We start from the raw sequence: 22,973 nt of genomic DNA on the forward strand, positions 1-22,973 counted from the left end.
CACCCATGACCGAGGGAGGACTCGACCCCCACCCCCAGCCAAAGATAAAAGTCACATGTATTTGGATATAGGTAATGAGGAAACAAATGAAATATACTATGATCGAAGACATTCCGAATACTATCGCAAATGCGTTGGCGGTGTGCGCTCTTGCACTGTCCTGCATGTCACAACCGTAGGTATTTTAGTTAGTTGTTCTATGAAGAACGGTTGTTCACATACTTATCAGAAGTTACGATTTACTGGAGCAAATACAAATGACACGCCAGTAAGAAGTTTTTAACAGAATGACGGCTTTTGTGGACTTTTTTTCCGAAATGTCTCCTAACTAGTTTAGTTTACATTCGGTTAATGCACTTGCATTTTTAGACTTCTTTTAGTTTCAAACAGATCCAATGTCTTGAAATTAAGTTACTGATGTATGTACCGTCGAGTCTTTCGGAAAACAAAGTTCTGTACGGAGACAAGCTAACATTCCACATACAACTTTGTTCTTTCATTGTTCGAGAAAACAAGCACTCGCTGATTGTTCATATGTAACGTAGTGAAGGGAAACTACATGCAGAATGAGAGGGAAAAAGTATATCGATCGCAAAGTAATCTAAATAGACACACACACACACACACACACACACACACACACACACACACACACACACACACACACACACAAGAACACGAACACGAACACGCCACCTCTCCCACAATCTAAGCAATAGCCGGGACATCATGCTGTGATAGCAGCCTGCCTAGCGGGTGTATTAGTTCGTGCGCAACGACGGAGAAAACGCATAAGCAGTAACACAAAAACCCTGTATTTCGCTATCGTCGCAGGAAACGATGGTCGTAACAGTTAGGCTAAATAACTGACAACACTGGAATCCAGCACTGACGTATGAACCCCATACATGGTTGGCGACAACGTCTACTGCTTGGCGGCTATCAGTTACAGCTTTAGATCACATCCCGTGTTTCTTGTGAGCCTGGACATACCACAGCAGTATACCGTGAGCCGTAGCATCCATTTCAGCGTGCCGTGCCCAGCGTGCTAATTTGCGGAATGGAATGCCGTAAAGCGTAATACTGAGGCTAGTGTAGCTGGCCTTTAGGTGTTACGTCCGCAACACTACGTGCTCCATTCTGGGAAGAGGTAGTAAAATTATGACGTACTCAGAAAACTAAGTAAATTTAGGTGAAACTGCCAGATAGTCTAAGAATCACCGGTCAATAACACATCAGTGATGACTGAGCCGTCGTAACATCGTAATGAAACCCTAGAATTCAACCTGCTTCAAAATATTGGGTTGGTGCATAAGTTCGTAGCGCTCTGCCGCGATAAACACAACAGATACACATAACAGAGACTTTAGTATTGTGCTTCACAATTTACAACGATCTTCCAATGCTGGGGCAACTTTTCGATCCCGCGACAGTAGAAATCACGTGGTTTTGAGGCGAAGATTTCGTCGAGCCATCTTCGGAGTGCATTTTCATCCGGAAAAGTTCTTTGAAAGTTGGTCGATAGAGAGCGGAAAATGTGGAAATCTGAGGACGGAAGATCGGGTGAATAAGATGGGTGTGGGATGAGTTCCCAAACCAATTCGTGTGCAGTGTCTTTTGTCAGTCGAATACAATGCGGGCGGGCGTTATCGTGGGGCAACATCACTTCACGCACTCTTGCTCGGCGGTGTTCTTGGGCTGCGTCTGGAAGACGTCTCAGTTGTTGACAATAAGTGTCAGCACTGATAATTACATCTCGTAGAAGCAATTCGTAGTACACCACACCGCGATGTTCCACCCGAGGCAAAACATAATCTTTGTGAACGCACGCGGGTCATCGTACGAGGAGTTGTTGCTTTGTTTGGACTCAGCCATTCCTTTCTTTTCCTTACATTAGCATAAAGACCCCGTTTGTTGTCACCAGTAACGAAACAGGACACGAATGGTCGGTATTTTCACGAGCCATTTGGTGACGCGCAAGCACAGACGCACATGCGGCCACCCACTGATCTTTGTGAATTTGGCTTAGAGCATGCGGTACCCATACACCCGATTTGTGAACCTTCCCCATTGCACGAAAATATCGCACGACGGTGGAATGATCACAGTCCATCACATCTGCCAGTTCTCGAGCACACTCACGTGGATCATTGTGGATTAATGCGTTTAAACGATGCTCATCATACCCCGGACGTCTTTCTGAACCTGGAGAGTCACTAATGTCAAAAACGATCCTTCTCTTTTTCTGTGCTCTGTCGAATGGCATTATCCTCATGCACGGCGCAAATGTTTCTGGCTGCTCCCTCTGCTTTCAACCCTCTACTGTACTCAAACAGAAGAATATCTGCCACTTGACACTCCATTTTCTAGCGTCCACAGCTCCACTCACTATATCTAAATCACAAAATGTAAATTCAAATACCAATACGAACCTCAAATAAAAGACAATCGATAAATAAACCCATATGAACCGGAATACTAACATGCGAAATAAAAACGCTACGAACTTATGAACCAACTTCATAGAACTGCCGCTCTTCTGCGCCGAATTGCGATAGTTCTTGAGACTTGACGTAATAAATAGTGAAGTCTTTACCAAGACAAGGAATTGCAGTAGAAACAGGTTCTCTAGATGCGGAGACTCTCCTTCTCTGACAGATAACGCAATAAAGTTACAACCTGGAGAAGTTGAAGCGATGCGCTCTGATCTGTCGCTATACGATTCCGAGGCGACAGCACGACCAATCAAATGCGAAACGATTAGAAAAATTACGAGGGCATTCGAGGATTAAAGAGAAAAATTGTTGTAGAAATGAAAGAGGTTTTAGGAGGAGTTTTGTACTTTCATCACTGTAGATTGGGATCATTGGGATGAGCTGACAACAAAATTCAAAAAAATGGTTCAAATGGGTCTGAGCACTATGGGACTTAACACCTGAGGTTATCAGTCCCCTAGAACTTAGAACTACTTAAACCTAACTAACCTAAGGACGTCACACACATCCATGCCCGAGGCAGGATTCGAATCTGCGACAGTAGCGGTTGCACGGTTCCAGACTGCAGCGCCTAGAACCATTCGGCCACATGGGGCGGCTGAGCTGTCAACAGCTGAAGGATGAAAAGTATTTTGTTTATAACCTCAATATTGCATTTAACAACAGCATGCCCGTTTGAAGTTGCCACATTAGTTGATCAATGTTCAGTGATAGTTTTTTTTCCTTTCTGAAGGTGAAAACCAGCTAAAAACTTTTTTCGAACCACTTTACAGTATGGTAAAAGTTGTGTACACTACAGAAACTTTTATAAGTGAGCTGAACAGCTCAAAAATGCTCGAACCCGAGTTACTGACTGGTTCAAATGGCTCTGAGCACCATGCGACTTAACTTCTGAGGTCATCAGTCGCCTAAAACTTAGAAATAATTAAACCTAACCAATCTAAAGACATCACACACATCCATGCGCTAGGCAAGATTCGAACCTGCGACCGTGGCGGTCGCTCGGTTCCAGACTGTAGCGCCCAGAACTGCACGGCCACTCCGGCCGGCAGTTACTGACTAACAACGTCCTGGCTGTCCAGTTGAAGTGTCAACTTCATCACTTGAAACCCGAAGTGACGGCATTATTCTTGAAGATCGACGTATTACGGCTGAACATGTAACAAAAACGGATGAAGTAAGTGATGACGCAGTTCATCATGTTATCGGTAACAAGCTCTAGTACAGAAAAACAAGTGCGAAGTGGTTCCCGAAAGAGTTAACGCAACAACCGAGAATACAAGACCCAAAGAGTATACGTCTTGAAAAGCTTTTTTTTCTATATAAACTTGTTTCTTTAATGCGTAGTTATGACAGTAAAGTTTGTGTATCTTCATGATATTAATGTGGATAGAAAAGGAGTGTAATAAGACAATAAAGTATTCCACTTTTATGTTGTCACCGTAAGTACCCAAACGCACAACCCAAACAAAACAAATACTAATTAGAAGAAAAATTGTGCTAAGACTATATTACACTGCTGGCCATTAAAATTGCAATACTGGAAAGGATAAACAATATCGAAATTTTACAGACTAGAGTAGAGTAGGAAGAATACGTGATTAAATTTGTAGGGGATTTGAAAGTATACTGGGTGCGAAATTTCTGCCAGCTCTGGCATATACAACTGGTCTAATTCGGCCGGGCGACCGCATCGAACAGCGCAGGTGATGTAGCTCTAGAAACGAGAGAACATTCGGCGAATAGACTGGCCTGCCAGTGACTCCGACTTAAATCCCATCGATGCGTTGGGCAGACGTGTTGCAGTACGTCCACATGCCCCTATGCCCACCCAGCAGTTGGGAATCGCGCTGGTGGAGGAATGGAACGCCCTACCACAAGAACTCCTTACCAACCACGTGGCCAGCATGGGAGCGCTTGCATGGTATGCAATATCGGCTACGGTGGTCACATCACACACCCTATTAAGAACTCTGTCCTGCCTTTTGTAATGTCCACGGGACCACCATACACTGAGGCGACAAAAGTGATAGGAGAGTCAAAAACACATATCCAAATGGCGGTAGTGTCGCGTACACGAGGTATAAAAGGGCAGTACATTGGCGGAACTGTCATTTGAACTCAGGTGCTTCATGTGGGAACGTTTCCGACATGATTACGGCCGCACGACGGGAAGTAACAGACTTTGAACGTGGACTGGTAGTTGGAGCTATGCGCATGAAACATTCCATTCCGGGAATCGTTAGGAAATTCCATATTCCGATGTCCACAGTGTCAAGAGTGTGCCGAAAATACCAAATTTCAGGTATGACCTCTCACCACAGACATCGCAGTGGCCGACGGCCTTCACTTAACGACAGAGAGCAGCGGCGTTTGCGTAGAGCTGTCAGTACTAACACCAAGCAACACGGCGTGAAGTAACCGCAGAAATCAATATAAGACGTAAGACGAACGTATCCCTTAGGACAGTGCGGCGAAATTTGACGTTAATGTGCTATGGCAGCAGATGACCGACGTGAGTGCATTTGCTAACAGCTTGACATCGCCTGCAGAGCCTCTCCTGGCTCGTGAACATATCGGTTGGACCCTATTCGACCGGAAAACTGTGGCCTGGTCAGATGAATCTCGATTTCAGGTGGTAAGAACTGACGTTAGCGTTAGAGTGTGGTGCAGACCCTACAATGCCGTGGACCCAAGTTGTCAACAAGGAGGCACTGTGCAAGCTGGTGGTGGCAACATAATGGTTTGGCTGTTTTTACATGGAATGGAGTGGGTCCTCTGGTCTAACTGATCGCATCATTGACTAGAAATGGTTATGTTCGTCCACTTGGAGACCATTTGCAGCCATTCATGGACTTCATGGTCCCTAACAACGATTTCATCTCACCGAACCACAACTGTTCGCGATTGGTTTGAAGAACATTCTGGACAATTCGAACGAATGACTTGGTCACCCAGATCGGCCGACATGAGTCCCATCGAACATTTATCGGACATAATCGAGGGGTCAGTTGGTGCACAACATCCTGCACCGGCAACACTTTCGCAATTATAGACAGCTGTAGAGGAAGCACGGTTCAATATTTCTGCATGGTACTTCCACAGACTTGTGGAGTGTATGCCATGTCGAGTTGCTGCGCTACGCCGGGCAAAAGGAGGTCCAATACGATATCCCATGACTTTTGTCACCTCAGTGTAAGTCGCGGTGACTTCAGTGTAATTACTGTCTTCGAATTTCTGTTCGTCTGGATGTGGTGGTGGTGGTGGTTAGTGTTTAACGTCCCGTCGACAACGAGGTCATTAGAGACGGAGCGATAGCTCGGGTTAGGTAAGGATTGGAAAGGAAATCGGCCGTGCCCTTTCAAAGGAACCATCCCGGAATTTGCTTGAAACGATTTAGGGAAATCACGGAGAACCTAAATCAGGATGGTTGGAGACGGGATTGAACCGTCGTCCTCCCGAATGCGAGTCTCGTCTGGATGAAAATTTCTTTCAGTTACCTTCTGTACTATACTGTAGCAGTTCTTTCTGTGCATAGTTCAAGATTCATCGGGCTGTGTTACTTGGCAGTAACGCATCATGCGAAAGTTAGTTTCCTCCTTAAGTTTTGCACACCAGTCTATATCATCATACGCGACTGGAACAGAAAAGGGAGGTAATGACAGTGGCACGTAAAGTGCTCTCCGCCACACACCTTTAGGTGGCTTGCGGAGTATAAATGTAGATGTAGATGTTCACACGTACATGTTGGAGTAAACATTCTTAAATTAGTTGTCTGGATGAAATTGTTACAGATGTACTATTATGTTACAAGGAGGTTGAATCTTGACGATTTTATAAAATTCACCATTCAGGTGTTGACAGAGCTTCATAAATCAGCCGCACGGAGTTAGTGTACGGTTTATGTTTTCAATTCGTCTTTCTATGTACATACCTCAGATTCAATTTTTCAAGTAATCTCCTGACACACACCAGTATTAATAGGCCTACGCAGGGATATTGGTAGTATTTACCTCTTTAGACTGGTCGATGAAGAGACCATTATGGCATTTTTTATTAATTTGAAAACAGAGTATTAGCTTATTGATTTACTCGGCAGTGTGGGAAAACGCTTCTAATCCGAAAAGGAAGTCATATGCGTATATGAAATGAATAGTAAGTGTCTGTGAAATCGCGCGACTGCTACGGTCGCAGGTTCGAATCCTGCCTCGGGCATGGATGTGTGTGATGTCCTTAGGTTAGTTAGGTTTAACTATTTCTAAGTTCTAAGGGACTAATGACCACAGATGTTAAGTCCCATAATGCTCAGAGCCATTTTTTTTTGTCTGTGAAATCAATGTCAGGCTCACCAAACTACTTGTATCACAGAACGTGAAAAAGGTTTACGTTAATTATCTGTATATATGAATGAAACGAATATATAATTGCTTCTCAGGTTTCCATGTCGGTTTTTCTAATATTACTGCTGTAAACTTGAAGCATTCCAATAAACTGCCTGTCGTCAGCAACCTCAAAGCTACTCCTCTTCTCTCGTCGACTCGACTCTCTCTCTCATTAACTATATGAAATGCATGAGGTTGCAGAACAGTATCCACAAGAAATGTTCTCTCATCAACGTACTTTGCTTCTCTATTTTACGTCGAGTAGACATTAATAATTTGTCGTATGACGCAGGACCCATCCGCACGTAATTTATGAAAACCTTAGCGTTCATGGTTCTGATTTCAGTCGGTATATTAATATGCGACAAGTTATTCCTTTTTAGAGCCATTCTCGGACCCATTTCCTCTTTTTCGTCGTTTTCTGTTGTTTCTTGCCAGCTATAGCTACTGTAATTGCGTCACAAGCTTTCTTTTTATTGTTCGACATCTTAACCGAGTAAAATCGCGTTGTTAACAGACAATACAGACAGTATTCTAGATGCGGTGAGGGCCGTTTCAGTATTTGAGAGTTCGGCTATCTAGGGTTATCAGTAAATACTAAACGTATGCAGGCACTTTAAGCCCATTTTACGGGAGCGACTTGGTCTTAATCGATCATTCCCGGAAAGTGTGTCTACTGTAGCGTCCCTGGAGGATTATTCCTGTACCGCACTCGCTTGTGACGAGAGGTCGTTTTCGTGTGTTGAGAGAGGTGTCTGCTGTCAAGTTTTGCACCTGAACTGTGAAAGGGTTGGCCGAAGTGGCCGAGCGGTTCTAGGCGCTACAGTCTGGAACCGCGCGACCGCTACGGTCGCAGGTTCGAATCCTGCCTCGGGCATGGATGTGTATGTTGTCCTTAGGTTAGTTAGGTTTATGTAGTTCTAAGTTCTAGGGGGCTGATGACCTCAGCAGTTAAGTCCCATAGTGCTCAGAGCCATTGGAACCATTTTTGAACTGTGAAAGTAGGTTTATGTGACAGCGTCGTTTTCACGAAAAAAATTAATGTAGTAGCAGAATGTAGGAAGAAGCAATGATGAGAGAGATTATTAATAACCAACGCAAACTTCAGAGTGAATGTTCTTTACAACTTTCCACATTACTGAGTACTGGAAGAACAGGAAATGTGTCATCCACAGTATTTAGAAGGCAGTGAACAGCGCCTTCTTGCCTTATAATTTGTATACTGTATTCCTACCAAGTCCCAATTACACGTCAAAATTTATTTTTCTCGTCCAGTAGATCTCACTTTTTCACTGTTTGAAGAACTTTCATTAAAAATGTTTATCCATTTACGTTCTTTTCTACGCATACTGTAGGCTTTTTCTCTGTCCAGTCGTTTTAAAAAGCAAACAATCCTGCCGGAGCAGCATCCGTAACTGAGTATTATAGCAGAGGTGGAAAATACCGCTTCAGTTGTAAAGTTATTTTTATTTCTAACCAGTTAAAACACGACCGGTTTCGTGCTCTTACATGCACATCATCGGGTTTTTTTGCTGAAAATAAACAAGAGACCGGAGCTAATAATAGTATTTACACGCAGTAGTACATATTAAAAAGCAAAAAAGAAGTTCCACATAACATTCTAGAAAACAGCGGTCGGGCTAGGTGCGGTAAAACATAAGTCAATGGCAAAGTGACACCAGACAATACTACGGACGACTGCCTGGGTAAAGAAATGTGCAATGAACACCAGGACACTTACACTCCGTGCTGCGGCCCCGAGCGCCGCGGTGGACGAGTGCAGGACGCGGTGTACAACCGGCGAGGACAGACCACGGAGGGAGAAGTTAACTGGTAAACCAAAGTGGCGAACGTACTGCCATCTGTTGACTAGAAGAACAACGCGCGGACAACTAGCCCGGTCGTTCACAATTTGAATTGGTGATTTACATACAAAACGAAAAAAAAATTACATTGAAACTTATATGAAAGGCGTTAAAAGTACGTTAAGAGCGGTAAAGGACCATACTGAACAGGGGTAGAACAGAGCTGTGGTAAAACTAACTGGAAGCAGGCGACTTAAAATTTATATATGAACGGTAAAACACAATGAAAATTTTCCCTTTCCATTAGTGGCATGCAAGTTTTTAATTTAGTGGAGATCTACGCTGGAGAGCCAAAAATCTGGCACACCTGCCTAATATCGTGTAGGGCCTCCCCGAGCAAACAGAAGGGCCACAACACGACGTTGCGTCTACTCGACTTATGTATGGAGTAGTGATGGATGGAATCCTGCAGGGCTGTCCATATATCCGTAAGAGTACAAGGTGGAGGAGATCTCTTCTGAACAGCACGTTGCAAGGCATCCCAGGTATGCTCAATAATGTTCGTGTCTGGGAAGTTTAGTAACCAACATAAGTGCTTAAACTCAGAAGAGTGTTCCTGGAGCCACTCTGTAGCAATTCAGGACGTGTGTGGGTCGCATTATCCTGCTGGAATGTACAATGGACATTAGTGGTTACAAGTGATCAGACACGATGCCTATGTACGTGTTACCTGTCAGAGTCGTATCTAGACGTATCAAGGGTCCCATTTCACTCCAACTGCACACGCCTCACACCATTACGAGCCCTCCAAGAGCTTAAACAGTCCCCTGTTGACATGAAGGGTCCATGGATTCATGAGGTTGTCTCCACACCCCTGCACGTCCATCCGCTCGATACAATTTGAAAAGAGACTAGTCTGACCAGTCAACATGTCTCCAGTCATCAACAATTCAATGTCGGTGTTGACGGGCCCAGGCGAAGCCCAAAGCTTCGTGTCGTGCAGTGGGTCATCGGCTCCGAAAGCCCATATCGATGCGTTTCGTTGAATGGTTAGCACGCTGACAATTGTTGATGGCCTAGCATTGAAATCTGCAGCAATTTGCGGGAGGGTTGCACTTCTGTCACGTTGAACAATTATTTTCAGTAGTCGTGGTTCCGTTCTTGCAGGATCTTCTTCCGGCCGGAGCGATGTCGGAGATTTAATGTTTTACCGGATTCCTGATATTCACAGTACACTTACTTGTGAAATGGAAGTACGGGAAAATCCCCACTTCTTCGCTACCTCGGAGATGCTATGTCCCATCGCTTGTGCGCTGACTATGACACTACGTTCAAACTCACTTAAAGCTTGATAACCTACCACTGGAGCTCCAGTAACCGATCTAACAACTGCGCCAGACACTTGTTGTCTTATATAGGCGTTGCCGACCGCAGCGCCGTATTCTCTGTATTTGAAAACGCATGCCTATACCAGTTCCTTTGGCGTTTCAGTGTATATGGTGACGTGAAACAGCGGGCCACAGTCATGAGTTAAAAGAACATACACATGTGCCACACCTATTAAAAAGCATCTCGCTACTGAACAAAATGGAAGGTAGAAATACCTTACAGTCCACACTGTGAAAAAGTACTATACCAATCAATAGCTAGCAGGAATTGCACTAAAGGGACAAATTAAAAGTAGGATCAATTCAAAAGATGCTAACTAAAAGCCGACGACTCGACGAGCCTTACGTAAGATAAGACCCAAGACACATTTTACATCATGAAAGATAGGAAAATTTTAACTTAGTGAGGACACAAATAGTGACGCACAAAAATGCGCCGTAGTCATAAGATAAAAAAATATACAGACCTGATGATGGGCAAGTAAGAGCCCGAAACCTGTCGTGTTTGAACTACTGAAAAATAAAACGAACCTTGCAACTGAAGCGGTATTTTCAATCTGTGCGTTTTGAAAGGTAAATACGTTTTGCTTTTCGAAGTGCGACCTTTGTAATTTCTCATGAGAATTTCTAAAACTACGACTAAAGGTTAAGAAGACAGAGAAGCAGAAATCCATTAGTATAACAGGAGGAGCTCGGCAGGAATAGATTAAATCCGATGTTAGCAGATGACGCCAATTCTCACGGGCAGTCTACCTCACAGTCAAGGATTCAGAACTCCACACTCGGCAGTGTTAATGGATGACTGACGTCACTGATCCACTATCGACTTGCTTGGCGACTGACTTACACGTAAATGTGTGACACGCACCTAGAACGACTACTCGATTTTGACAGGAAAGTCGCTCGGGTAAAAGGGGTAGCCGTGTTCAGACTGCCGCACGAGTGTGTTATGGGTCCGAGGAGAATGGTGAGTGGCGAATAACAAGCGCTGCGGCTCTCGTGTTGTGCCATGTTCTTATCCCACGAGGCGGGCCATTATCGCAACGTCAACTCCTGGTAATCAATCGAGACGGCGCAGGCAGCCACACTACTCAGAGTCTGGTGCTATTTGCAGCCACATCTAAGTGAAAGCCAGTTGCAAACAAACTCTCTTACTCTCCCACAGATGGTCTAGCTTCCATCCGAGGAAGTTGGATCCAAAACTCTGCGGCTATTGGAAACTGCAAAAGTTATATATATAGTCAGTTCCACAAGAAAGTCCGCAGCGACATCTCTGGTATTGGCCTCGAATCTGTAATCAATGTGCTTTTGCGCAGTTTATAGATAAACAGTGTGAAAGTTGAATGTTTTGTTTTGTCGGTTGCAGTTTGAAATGAGTGCAAAATATCTGAAGCGTCACAAGGCAGTGTTCCTCAAAAATCATCCAAAGCGACCAAAGCTTTCGTATGGAACTGCTGCTAAAATTCTTAGAGGATCAAAGACATCTGTTGCGAAGTAGGTCGAACGATATTTAGAGATTGGAAACGTGAATGACGTACCGGAGAGAGTGCTAATGTGGTTATAATCTATAATGGCGGCGACTGGAGTAACTATTAGGTAAATGTGGAATTAGTAATAACATGTATTTTCATGTAAACATAAATTTATAATTGTGCGTTTTACTTCACACAGATAACGGCGTACACTTTCTTGTGGAACTGACTGTAGATCTCTTCCATCTAGAGAGATTTTGCTTCTGTTTCCCTTGTCTTCATCTTTTCACCGTCAACCAAGAATCTTGTATTACAGTACAAAACAAACTGCAATTACGACTGAACCGGGTTACGTGACAATCCATTTCAGAGTAGATCATGCTGTTACCGTGCAAGCTAAGCGAGGAAATAACCCCGGGAAATGTCTTCAAGGAAGCGCACGAAATTCGTTATTAACGTAATTAAATTTATTGACGATGAGGTCTACAACTACATCCATACATAGCATATCGCTTTTAAGTGCATGAGAGCGTATGCTTTGCATTGTTCCACACGTTACGATTTCTTTCCGTTCCATTCTTATGACTGCTTAAATGTGTCTGTGTTGTCTGTAATTAGTTAAATATCATCTCTGCGTTCCGTACAGAAGCAATACGTCGGGGGTGGTAATACATAGGTGCAACAGGGATAAGTGCACATATTTTTATATATGCTACCTTTACACAGCGACCAGCCAGAACATTCTGACCGCCGACCTACTATCGATATAAACCTGTCCAGGCGATAGCAGCGTCACCTGGCGAGGAAGGACTGCCGTCAGACACACGCGCGGTGCATGTAGTATGAGTGGGCGTGCCTTCCGTGTGTAGAACGGCGAAGGCACGCAATGCATCTGAGTTTGACCGAGGGTAGATTGTGATGTCCCGGAAGTTCGGCACCAGCATTTCGGAAACTGCTGCTTCCGTGAGTGTGTTTAACACGTTTCGAAACCGAGGAGAACCCACGTCCAGACATCGTGGGTTTGGGCTGCCACCCCTCATTAGAGATATCGGACGTAGGCTGGGCAGACTGGTAAAACAGGACAGGCGGTGAACTGTGGCTGAACTAACATCAGACATGAGTGCTGGGCAGAGTAAAAGTGTGTCTGAACAGAGCACCGAACACTCCTAACGATGGGTCTCCGTAGCCGACGACCCTTGCATGTGCCAATATTAACATCATAACATCGGCAACTACGACAGAAATGGGCATGTGATAATCGACACTGGACGTTAACGGAGTGGCAGAGGATTTCACGGAGTGATAAATTCCGATACCTACTTCATCATGTTGATGGGAAGGCGCGAATCCGTCGTCTTCCAGGGGAACAGCTCCCTGGCATCAGTACTGCAGGACGGAGGCGAGCTGGCGGGGGCTCCATTACGCTCTGCGAAACATTCACATGGCCATCTGTGGGTCCATTGGAGCTCGTGCAAGGCACCGCGATGACCGATGAGTATCATACACTGGTTGCAGTCCATGGACGCCCCCTTCATGACGATCATGTTTCCTGGCAGCGGTGGAATTGTTCAACAAGATAATGCGCCATGTCACAAGGCCAGGAGTGTAATGGAGTGGTTCGAGGAACACATTAGCGAGTTCCAGTTCCTGTGCTGGACCCCCAACTTGCCAAGTCTCAACCGAATCGAACACATCTGGAATGTGATTGAATGTGGCGTCTGAGCTCATCACCCCCCTCCTCGGAATTTACGGGAATTAGGTGACCTCTGTGTGCAGATGTGGTCCTAACTCCTTCCAGCGACCTACCAAGGCCTCACTGCTTCCATGCCATGATGTGTCGCCAATGAGAACATACGGTTATTAAGTGGGTGATTATAATGTTCTGTGTAAGTACAAAGTGTGGAAAAGTCTCCCCACAAACGTGTCACATAATTTACTACCCCATGTTTTCAGTACGGTTGTAGCTGCGCCACTAAGTGGACTACCCCTGTGAGTATAGACCAACCATGTTGCATCCGTACGTCCACAATTCGATACCAAACCTGCTGCCCAGGGGAAAATAAGCTTAATGGATTGTTCTTCCCACATGTGCATGTTGGTACTACCCAACCTAAAAAAATACGACTTCTAATAGTTATAATTGTTACTCTGCAAATGACATAAATATTTATGTGATGTGCTGTTTGAGACTTTCCTGCCGTAATAACTGCTTCATTGGTACACGGGTGTCATGTTGGATAATGTATCTGAATAGATGTAAGATATCGAGTTTCGATGTGGTCTCTTTGTTCACATGAGTTCCTCCGGTGATTCACTACAACCTACAGGACCTCGGTGGAGGAGGACCTTACCTCGACTTAGTTTTTATTTTATAAATAACATTCTGAGATAATTGACGGTGTTGCTATGAATAGCCCTTTGTCTTCCATAGTAGCTAATCTTCTCAAACAAGACTTCGAGCAAAACGCACTTCATTCAGCGGAATTGAAACCTAAATATTTCTCGAGATATGCGGACGACACCTTTGGGGTACGGCCACACAGGATAGCAACACTTCCTGAATTTCAGGAATACCTTAACTCCTTCTGTCTAAGTATCTGCTTCGCCATGGAGATGGAGAAAAAGGAGATCTCCCATTCTTAGATGCCTGTATCAACGAACTCCGAGCTGCCATCACCTATCTCAACACAGAGGCGTGTTATGGACTCTCGTTCACAGGGCTAGAGTTATCTCGGATGCAGGGAGCTTATCGGCAGACCTTAGCCATCTTCGCTTTGTCTTTATACAAAACGGGTACTCTGATGAACAGATTTGTAATACATTTCAACCTGCACGTTATAAACCTCAATAATAGCTAGAAGAAAGGAAGAACTCCACGTGGACTGTTTTCCTACTCTCTGTTGGTGGCGTCTCCTTTAGGATCAGCAGGTTGTTCAAGAAACATCAAATAAAATGTGTCTTCCGCTCTCTATTGCGAGTACAAACAATGTTGGGTTCTGTTCAAGACATCCTAAGTCTAAGGAGACTGGTGTGTATAACGTCCCGTGCCAGTGTGGGAAATCATATGGGTCGCACTGTTAAAGATACACTACTGGCCATTAAAACTGCTACACCAAGAAGAAATTCAGATGATAAACGGGTATTCATTGGACAAATATATTATACTAGAACTGACATGTGATTACATTTTCACGCAATTTGGGTGTATAGATCCTGAGAAATCAGTACTCAGAACAACCACCTCTGGCCGTAATAACGGCATTGATACGCCTGGGCATTGAGTTAAACAGAGCTTGGATGGCGTGTACAGGCACAGCTGCCCATGCAGCTGTGACTGGAGTATTGTGACGAGCCCGTACAGGACCTGCAACGAGCGGTCGTGCATTATCCTGCTGAAATGTAGGGTTTCGCAGGGATTGAGTGAAGGGTAGAATCACGGGTCGTAACACATCTGAACTGTAACGTCCACTGTTCAAAGTGACGTCAAAACGAACAAGAGGCGACCGAGACGTGTAACCAATGGCACTCCATACCATCAGGCAGGGTGATACGCCAGTATGGCGATGACGAACACACGCTTCCAATGTGCGTTCACCGCGATGTCGTCAAACACGGATGTGACCATTATGATACTGTAAACAGAACCTGGATTCATCCGAAAAAATGACGTTTTGCCATTCGTGCACCCAGGTTCGTCGTTGAGTACACCATCGCAGGCGCTCCTGTCTGTGATGCAGCGTCAAAGGTAACCGCAGCCATGGTCTCCGAGCTGATAGTCCATGCTCCTGCAAACGTCGCCGAACTCTTTGTGCAGATGGTTGTTGCCTTGTAAACGTCCCCATCTGTTGATTCAGGGATCGAGACGCGGCTGCACGATCCATTACAGGCATGCGGATAAGATGCCTGTCATCTCGACTGCTAGTGATACGAGGCCGTTGGGATCCAGCACGGCGTTCCGTATTACCCTCCTGAACCCACCGATTCCATATTCTGCTAACAGTCATTCGATCTCGACCAACGCGAGCAGCAATGTCGCGATACGATAAACCGCATCGCGATAGGCTACAATCCGACCTTTATCAATGTCGGAAACGTGATGGTACGCATTTCTCCTCCTTACACGAGGCATCACAACAGCGTTTTTACCAGGCAACGCCGGTCAACTGCTGTTTGTGTATGAGAAATCGGTTGGAAACTTTCCTCATGTCAGCACGTTGTAGGTGTCGCCACCGGTGCCAACGTTGTGTGAATGCTCTGAAAAGATTATCATTTGCATATCACAGCATCTTCTTCCTGTCGGTTAAATTTCGCGTCTGTAGCACGTCATCTTCGTGGTGTAGCAATTTTAATGGCCAGTAGTGTAGCTGAACATAGGCGTCACACCACAATGGGTCAGACAGGGAAGTCTGCTGTTGCTAGGCACTGTCGTGACACGGGACATAGCGTGAACTACGGGGAGACAAAGATCGTTTCGTTCGTCTCCACGTACTGGGACTACATGAGTAAAGAAGCAGTCGAAACACGTTTGAGTAACGACCTGATTAACAGAGACATGGGATTTCAACTCAGCAATACACGGGAGCCAGCATTGGCGGCACTAAGGCAGAGTTGGCCACAGAAGAACGTATCCAAGTACAAACAGACGGGCAATCGAAGTCCACACACTTAAACAGGATGCCAATGCTCCGCCCGCTCGCGCGCTGGTCCTCGATTTGCTGTCGCGCTTTTGCGGCGCGTCACGCATGCGAAGACCGTGGCCCGTTTCTCCAGCAGGGGGCACTGGTTGTTGCCGTGGTCTGTGACTCGTGTAAGATGACATTATAGCCCCATCCCGTGGAGCCTTCCGTCTTCTAGCGAGTCAGCGCACATATTGGCGAGTCACTGCAGCAACACTTCAGTAAGCACCTGAAAATAACGAGCAGGTGTCTCGTTGAAATATTTGCAACATTCACATTGTCGCTTGCTTTGCTAACGATTGGGCCTATGTTGTCACTCCATTTCATATCCCCATAAACTGTTACACCCAAGTACTTGTATGGTTTGACTGATTCCATTTGTGACTCACTGGTATACTCATCACAGGATAAAACGTTTACGCATGTTGCAAACTTCACAGTTTTACATTTCTGGACATTTAAAGAAAGCTGCCGAAGATCGTACTACTCTGAAATCATATCAAGAGCTAACGGAACATTCGTGTCTCTTTTTCATATTTTTGGTTGGTCGCGGGGGAGGGAACCAAATAGCGTGGTCACCGTTCCCATCGGATTAGGAAAGGATGCTGAAGGAAGTCAGTCGTGCCCTTGCAAAGGAACCATTCCGACATTTACGTGAAGCCATTTAGGGAAATCACGGAAAACCTCAATCACGATGGCAGGACACGGGTTTGAACCGTCGTCCTCCCGAATGCGAGTCTAGTGTGCTAACCACTGTCCCACCTCGCTCGGTCCTTTTTCAGACATAACATTATTTTGTAGATAGCAGTATCGTCTGCAAAAAGTCAAAGGTTACTATTAATACTGTTAGCTAGGTTATTAAGAAACGAGCGCCAGTTTTAGCGAAGATAGTGCAGAAGTGTGGTTGATCAATGGTGGCGTTGTGTTAAGTCAATGGTGTGCATAATATCGAAGGAAGGACATGATACACAAGGAGTGGGATACAGTACATACCCCAAATATGAAGCGTTTCACAGTAAGTATTCCATTGATGCTGCGCATAAATGTGCTGTTAATCAGCTATTTATGTAATACTACTAAGAATTAAAAAGGATACCAACGCTGCGAAAATTTCTCGTTGCGAGTAGTCTTCTACTCGCTGCGCTCCCCAACTTTTGTTGTACATACATGGAGTGCAAGATTAGCAAAGAAACTCTAGGAAAAATTACTCTAACTGATGTATTCGGCTTCAAAAGCCGACAGATTGAGAGAATGATCACGTGTAAACGATGAAAAAAGACTGCGAAAAGAACATACAAGGTGTTTTTCGGAAAAATAAAGATACGGGATTCAAGTGGACAGTACTTTATTTAGACTAGACGTGGAATCAAGAGACATCGCTTGGAAAATAAATACTCATTTAATGATAGTTGGTGAGTGGTATAGCTAAAGAAAAGTGCTGAACTTTTAACTGTCGTTTATCGCCTGACAATGTTTCAGTTGTAACTTTACCGGAGCGTACGTTGTTTGTTATGTCTGTATCTTTCTAACTTCTTCACAAAAACAACGGAGCGATCGGGGCCTTCAGTTTAGCTTGTCACGTAATACAAACTCGCATTGGATGTTCTGCCTTCCTATGTGTATCGTAATTAAGACCATGTTTTGCTTCTGCTTTGATTTACTACACACTGATTTAAAATTTGTTTATCCCTTAAATAGAGGAACTAGAAAATACTGAAGCTCTTCCCAATCACTAAAAAAATACATTAAAGGTATATCGGAAACAATTCGGTTCATATCAAAAATGAACATTTCATTACTTGTTATACCTTGTTCAACTCACATGCTAAGTTCTGTTGGTTGACTTCTTCTTACAGTGAGAGCTGTTTGACATAAGATGTGTAAATAAATACAGTATATAGACGTAAAACATCATTATTTAGCTTCGGATGTGTAACAGCAGCCATGTTTGCAGATTAAATAATAGGAATCTAAGTCCGCCTACTATGCGAGCAATTATAATTTTGAATGCTCAAATACGTTTCAGTGGTTAATTTTATTGACGTGATAGTCCCTAGAATTTTAGTTTCCGTAAGACCCACGTATCATTTCTCTTTACGTTGCCATAGTTATTTTCGTGGTACTTTTCCCTATCTGCATGTTCATCTGTTGTACAAATACACACGGAAACAGGGTGCATGCCCTTAATGACTCACACTACAAGTTCAAACGTCGAGACTTCATAAAAACACAATGTGTATGTTCATTCTCTGTTTTTGTTCCCTAATGAACATAATATTTAGTCATATTTGCTTTTAGTCAAGATCATCAGCCAGTTTTTGCCCAAAACGTAAATATTCCCAGTTATTGCTTTGTTGTAACATTAGAATGTGTTATACTGGTGAGGTAAGTGCGCAGGCGCAAAGTGAACAGAACACAAATTTGTAGGAAACCTTATTGTTCTTGCTGAAATTTTCTAGGTGATATGGGGAAGAAAGGATGCTAAGAAGGTGATGGAAAGTTCTCGTAATAACAAACAAGATCGAACTTATCAGTCTCACGCCACAAACGATGGAACACTTTTTCTTGCTGTATGCTGCGCGCATCGTGATGAAATCAAGGAGTATTTGTGGGTCTCTTGAGATGAACCGGCGGGCATAAACTGTGATGCAGCAAGCACAGATAAGGGGCCGCTGATTTATGAGTTACACCAAGAACGTCGGTTTCTTAAGCAATATACAGAACTCACATGCTAAGCGTCCTTTTGTAGTAACTAAGAAATACAGAAATAATTGATGCTGGCGACACAGAGATACTTGACGTCTTTCTGCAGCTCGGGGACTGGTCTCTCCAATTAATCTTTCTATTTTAAATATTTTGAAGACCTTCTAAACGATCCGACTCCAACACCGCGACAGTTCCTTTCGGAAAGCAACGATATTACTGACGTCTCAACTCACAGAATCTGTGACAAGAAAAGACGTGCCGGTGACCAATGTGACCCACGATTAAGAAGAGGACATTGGACTCCTTGTTCTTAGTAAAGGTTTTTCATGGTAATAGACAAAAACTGGTCACCCATCTTTCTTTATGACGTGACACCGTCTCATTCCGGGGCATGCATGTACGAAAAGCTTGCGTTAGAAAAGTTACCTTGCCTGTCCCCGGCTATTTCTAACGAACTATAAGTAATATATGCAATATCCTTGCATCGCTTGGTAACCTAAGATCTTAGACAAAAATTTCCTCAGTAGGTTTTACGGAATGTCATTTCTCCTGCCCGTGTTAGGAGTTAAATTTTATGCCCATAAAACACGTGGCTAGTTCACACTGACGCACCAGAAAAAATGCAACCACTAACCAGTTTTTGAAATTTACGATAGTAGTATTATTTGCAAATTAGAAAACGTACAAATCTTTCAAATTATGTACTATATCATGAAATCAAACATAACGACAAAAAAGATGCTAGTCGCAAAAAACTAATTAGACTGGGATCAAGAAAGAGTGTAACGTACATGGTCTCACTTTTGTACAGTAAGTTAAACAGTCAGGCACCAATGAAATTATTTTTTTCTTAAATTTATCTTCATAAATACATATCATGGGAATTAAAGTGGGAATAAGTGAAGCTCGGTGGCTGGAGGAACAGGACTTCTATTCAGGAGAATACAGGGTTGTAAATACAAAATCAAATAGGGGTAATGCAGGAGTACGTTTAATAATGAGTATAAAAATAGGAAAACTGGTAAGCTACTATGAACAGCATAGTGAACGCATTATTGTAGCCAAGATAGACACGAAGCCCACACCCACCACAGTTGTACGAGCTTATATGCCAGCTAGCTCTGCAAATGAGGACGAGACTGAGAAAATGTATGATGAGATAAAAGAAATTATTCAGATAGTTAAGGGAGACGAAAATTAATTAGTCATGGTGGACTGGAATTCGATAGTAGGGAAAGGAAGAGAAGGAAAAGTACTACGGAAATACAGACTGGGGGTTCGATTCCCGGCGGGGTCAGGGATTTTCTCTGCCTCGTGATGGCTGGGTATTGTGTGATGTCCTTACGTTAGTTAGGTTTAAGTAGTTCTAAGTTCTATGGGACTGATGACCAGAGATGTTAAGTCCCATAGTGCTCAGAGCCAATTCAGACTGGGGGGAAGGAATGAAAGAAGAAGCTGCTTGGAGGAATTTAGCACAGAGTATAATTTAATCATAGCTAACACTTGGTTTAAGAATCATGAGAGAAGATTGTAAACATGGAAGAGACCTGGAGACACCAGAAGAGAGATGCTGCCTACAGGAAAATTAAAGAGATCTGTGGAGAAAAGAGAACCTCCTGTATGAACATCAAGAGCTCAGATGGAAAACCAGTCCTAAGCAAAGAACGGAAAGCAGGAGGGTGGAAGGAATATATAGAGAGGCTGTACAAGGGAGATGTACTTGCGGGCAGTGCGGAAATGGAAGAGGACGTGGAGGAAGATGAGAAGGGAGATACGATACTGCGTGAAGAATTTGGTAAACAACTGAAAGACTTAAGTCGAAATAAGCCCCAAGAGTAGATAACATTCCGTTAGAGCTATTGATAACCTTGGTAGAGCTAGCCAAAACAAAACTTTTCCATCTGGAGAGCAAGATGTACGAGACTGGGGAAATACCCTCAGACTTCAAGAAGAATGTAATAATCCCATTTCTAAAGAAAGCAGTTGCTGACAGGTGTGAAAATTACCGAACTGTCAGTTTAATACGTCACGGCTGCAAAATACTAACACGAATTCTTTACGAAAGAATGGAAAAACTGGTAGAGGGAGATCAATTTGGATTCCTGAGAAATGTAGGAACATGTGAGGCAATGCTGACCTTAGGCCTTCTCCTAGAAGATAGGTTAAGGAAAAGGAAACCTACATTTATAGCACTTGTAGACTTAGAGAAAGCTTTGGACAATGTTGACGGGAATACTCTCTTTCAAATTCTAAAAGTGGTAGGGTAAAATACAGGGAGCGAAAAGCTATTTACAATTTGTACAAAAACCAAATGGCAATTATAAGCGTCAAGGGACACGAAAGGGAAGCAGTGGTTGAGAAGGGAGTGACACAAGACTGTAGCCTATCCCTGATGTTATTCAATCTGTATACTGAGCAAACAGTGAAGGAAACGAAAGAAAAATTTGGACTAGGAATTCAAATCCAGGGAGAAGAAATAAAAACCTTGTGATCTGCCGATGACATTGTAATTCTGTCAGAGACAGCAGAAGAACAGTTGAACGGAATGGACCTTGTCTTGAAAGGAGGATATAAGATGAACATCAACAATAGCAAAACGAGAATAATGGAATGTAGTCGAATTAAGTCGGGTGATGCTGAGGGGATTAGATTTGGAAATGAGACACTTAAAGTAGTAAATAAGTTTTGCTATTTGGGAAACAAAATAACTGATGATTGTCGAAGTAGGGAGGATATAAAATGTAGACTAGCAATGGCAAGAAAAGCGTTTCTGAAGAAGGGAAATTTGTTAGCATGGCGCACAGATCTAAGTGTCAGGAAGTTCTTTCTGAAAGTATTTGTATGGAGTGTAGCCGTGTATGGAAGTGAAACATGGACGATAAACAGTTAAGACAAGAAGAGAATAGAAGCTTTTGAAAAGTGGTCTAGAGAAGAATGCTGAAGATTAGAAGGTTATATCACATAACTAATTAGGAGGTACTGAATAGAATTGGGCAGAAGAGAAATATGTGGTACAACCTTACTAAACGAAAGGATGAGTTGGTAGGACACATTCTGGTCATCAAGGGATCACCAATTTAGTACTGGAGGGAAGCGTGAGGGGGGGGGGGGGTAAAATCGTAGAGGGAGACCAAGAAATGAATACAGTAAGCAGATTCAGAGGGATATAGGTTGCAGTAGTTACTTTAAGATGAAGAGGCTCGCACAGGATAGAGTAGCATGGAGAGCTGCATCAAACCATCCTTTGGACTGAAGACCACAACAACAACATTACTTATCATGTTTAAATTCAGATATTCATCATTTTTTTAAATTTTGTACTGACAAACTAGGGTCACTTAATAACTTCAGTTCCTCTCCTTCCTTTGTTGTTTGCTATTTTTGCGGTACTCCTTCATCGTCCTCCCATGTTGTCTTTTCATTTCTTCTGTCCATGTTGTTCCCGATTTCTTATTTCGTCTGCCTTGAAAGCACTATTCTTAAATACTTTTAGCACTTTTATTTCTGATTCATTGATGTTTCTTTTGAGTTCTTTTCTTACTTGTAGACACATCAAAAACATTTTGCATCACCCCCATTCCCAGAACTCCTGAAGATAGACGTTGACTGTGGATATTGTATCACAGACACAGTCCCTTTGACTGTTCAGAGATGTCAATAAACCCGCCAAAAGGTGTATACAAGCATGCATGAGCAGCGCCTATTAGACGGAGGGGGTCCGACAGCCAATGAGTTCCAGTCATTCCGCCATGAAGGAGGTATACGGCTCGTGTTGTCTGTAGTTCAACCATACCTAGACTGTCAATGCCGCGGTTCGATGGCGTCCGCATAGTTACTATGTGCCAGGAAGCGCTCTCTACAAGGGATGCGTCCAGGTGTCTCGGAGCGAACCAAAGCGATGTTGTTCGGACATGGAGGAGATACAGAGAGACAGGAACTGTCGATGACATGCTTCGCTGAGGCCGCCCAAGGGCTGCTACTGCAGTGGATGACCGCTGCCTACGGATTATGGCTTGGAGGAACACGAACAGCAGCGCCACCATGTTGAA

The 22,973-nt window shown here is 43.7% G+C and overlaps 1 protein-coding gene across 1 annotated transcript in view; it reads right to left on the reverse strand.

The window, feature by feature from the left end:
• The window catches only part of LOC126298822 (polypeptide N-acetylgalactosaminyltransferase 16-like), a 535,244-nt gene that overhangs the window by 396,326 nt on the left and 115,945 nt on the right, over positions 1-22,973 (reverse strand). The window lies entirely within an intron of this gene.

Source organism: Schistocerca gregaria, chromosome X, assembly GCF_023897955.1.
Source record: "Schistocerca gregaria isolate iqSchGreg1 chromosome X, iqSchGreg1.2, whole genome shotgun sequence".
NCBI classification, from domain to species: Eukaryota; Metazoa; Arthropoda; class Insecta; order Orthoptera; family Acrididae; genus Schistocerca; species Schistocerca gregaria.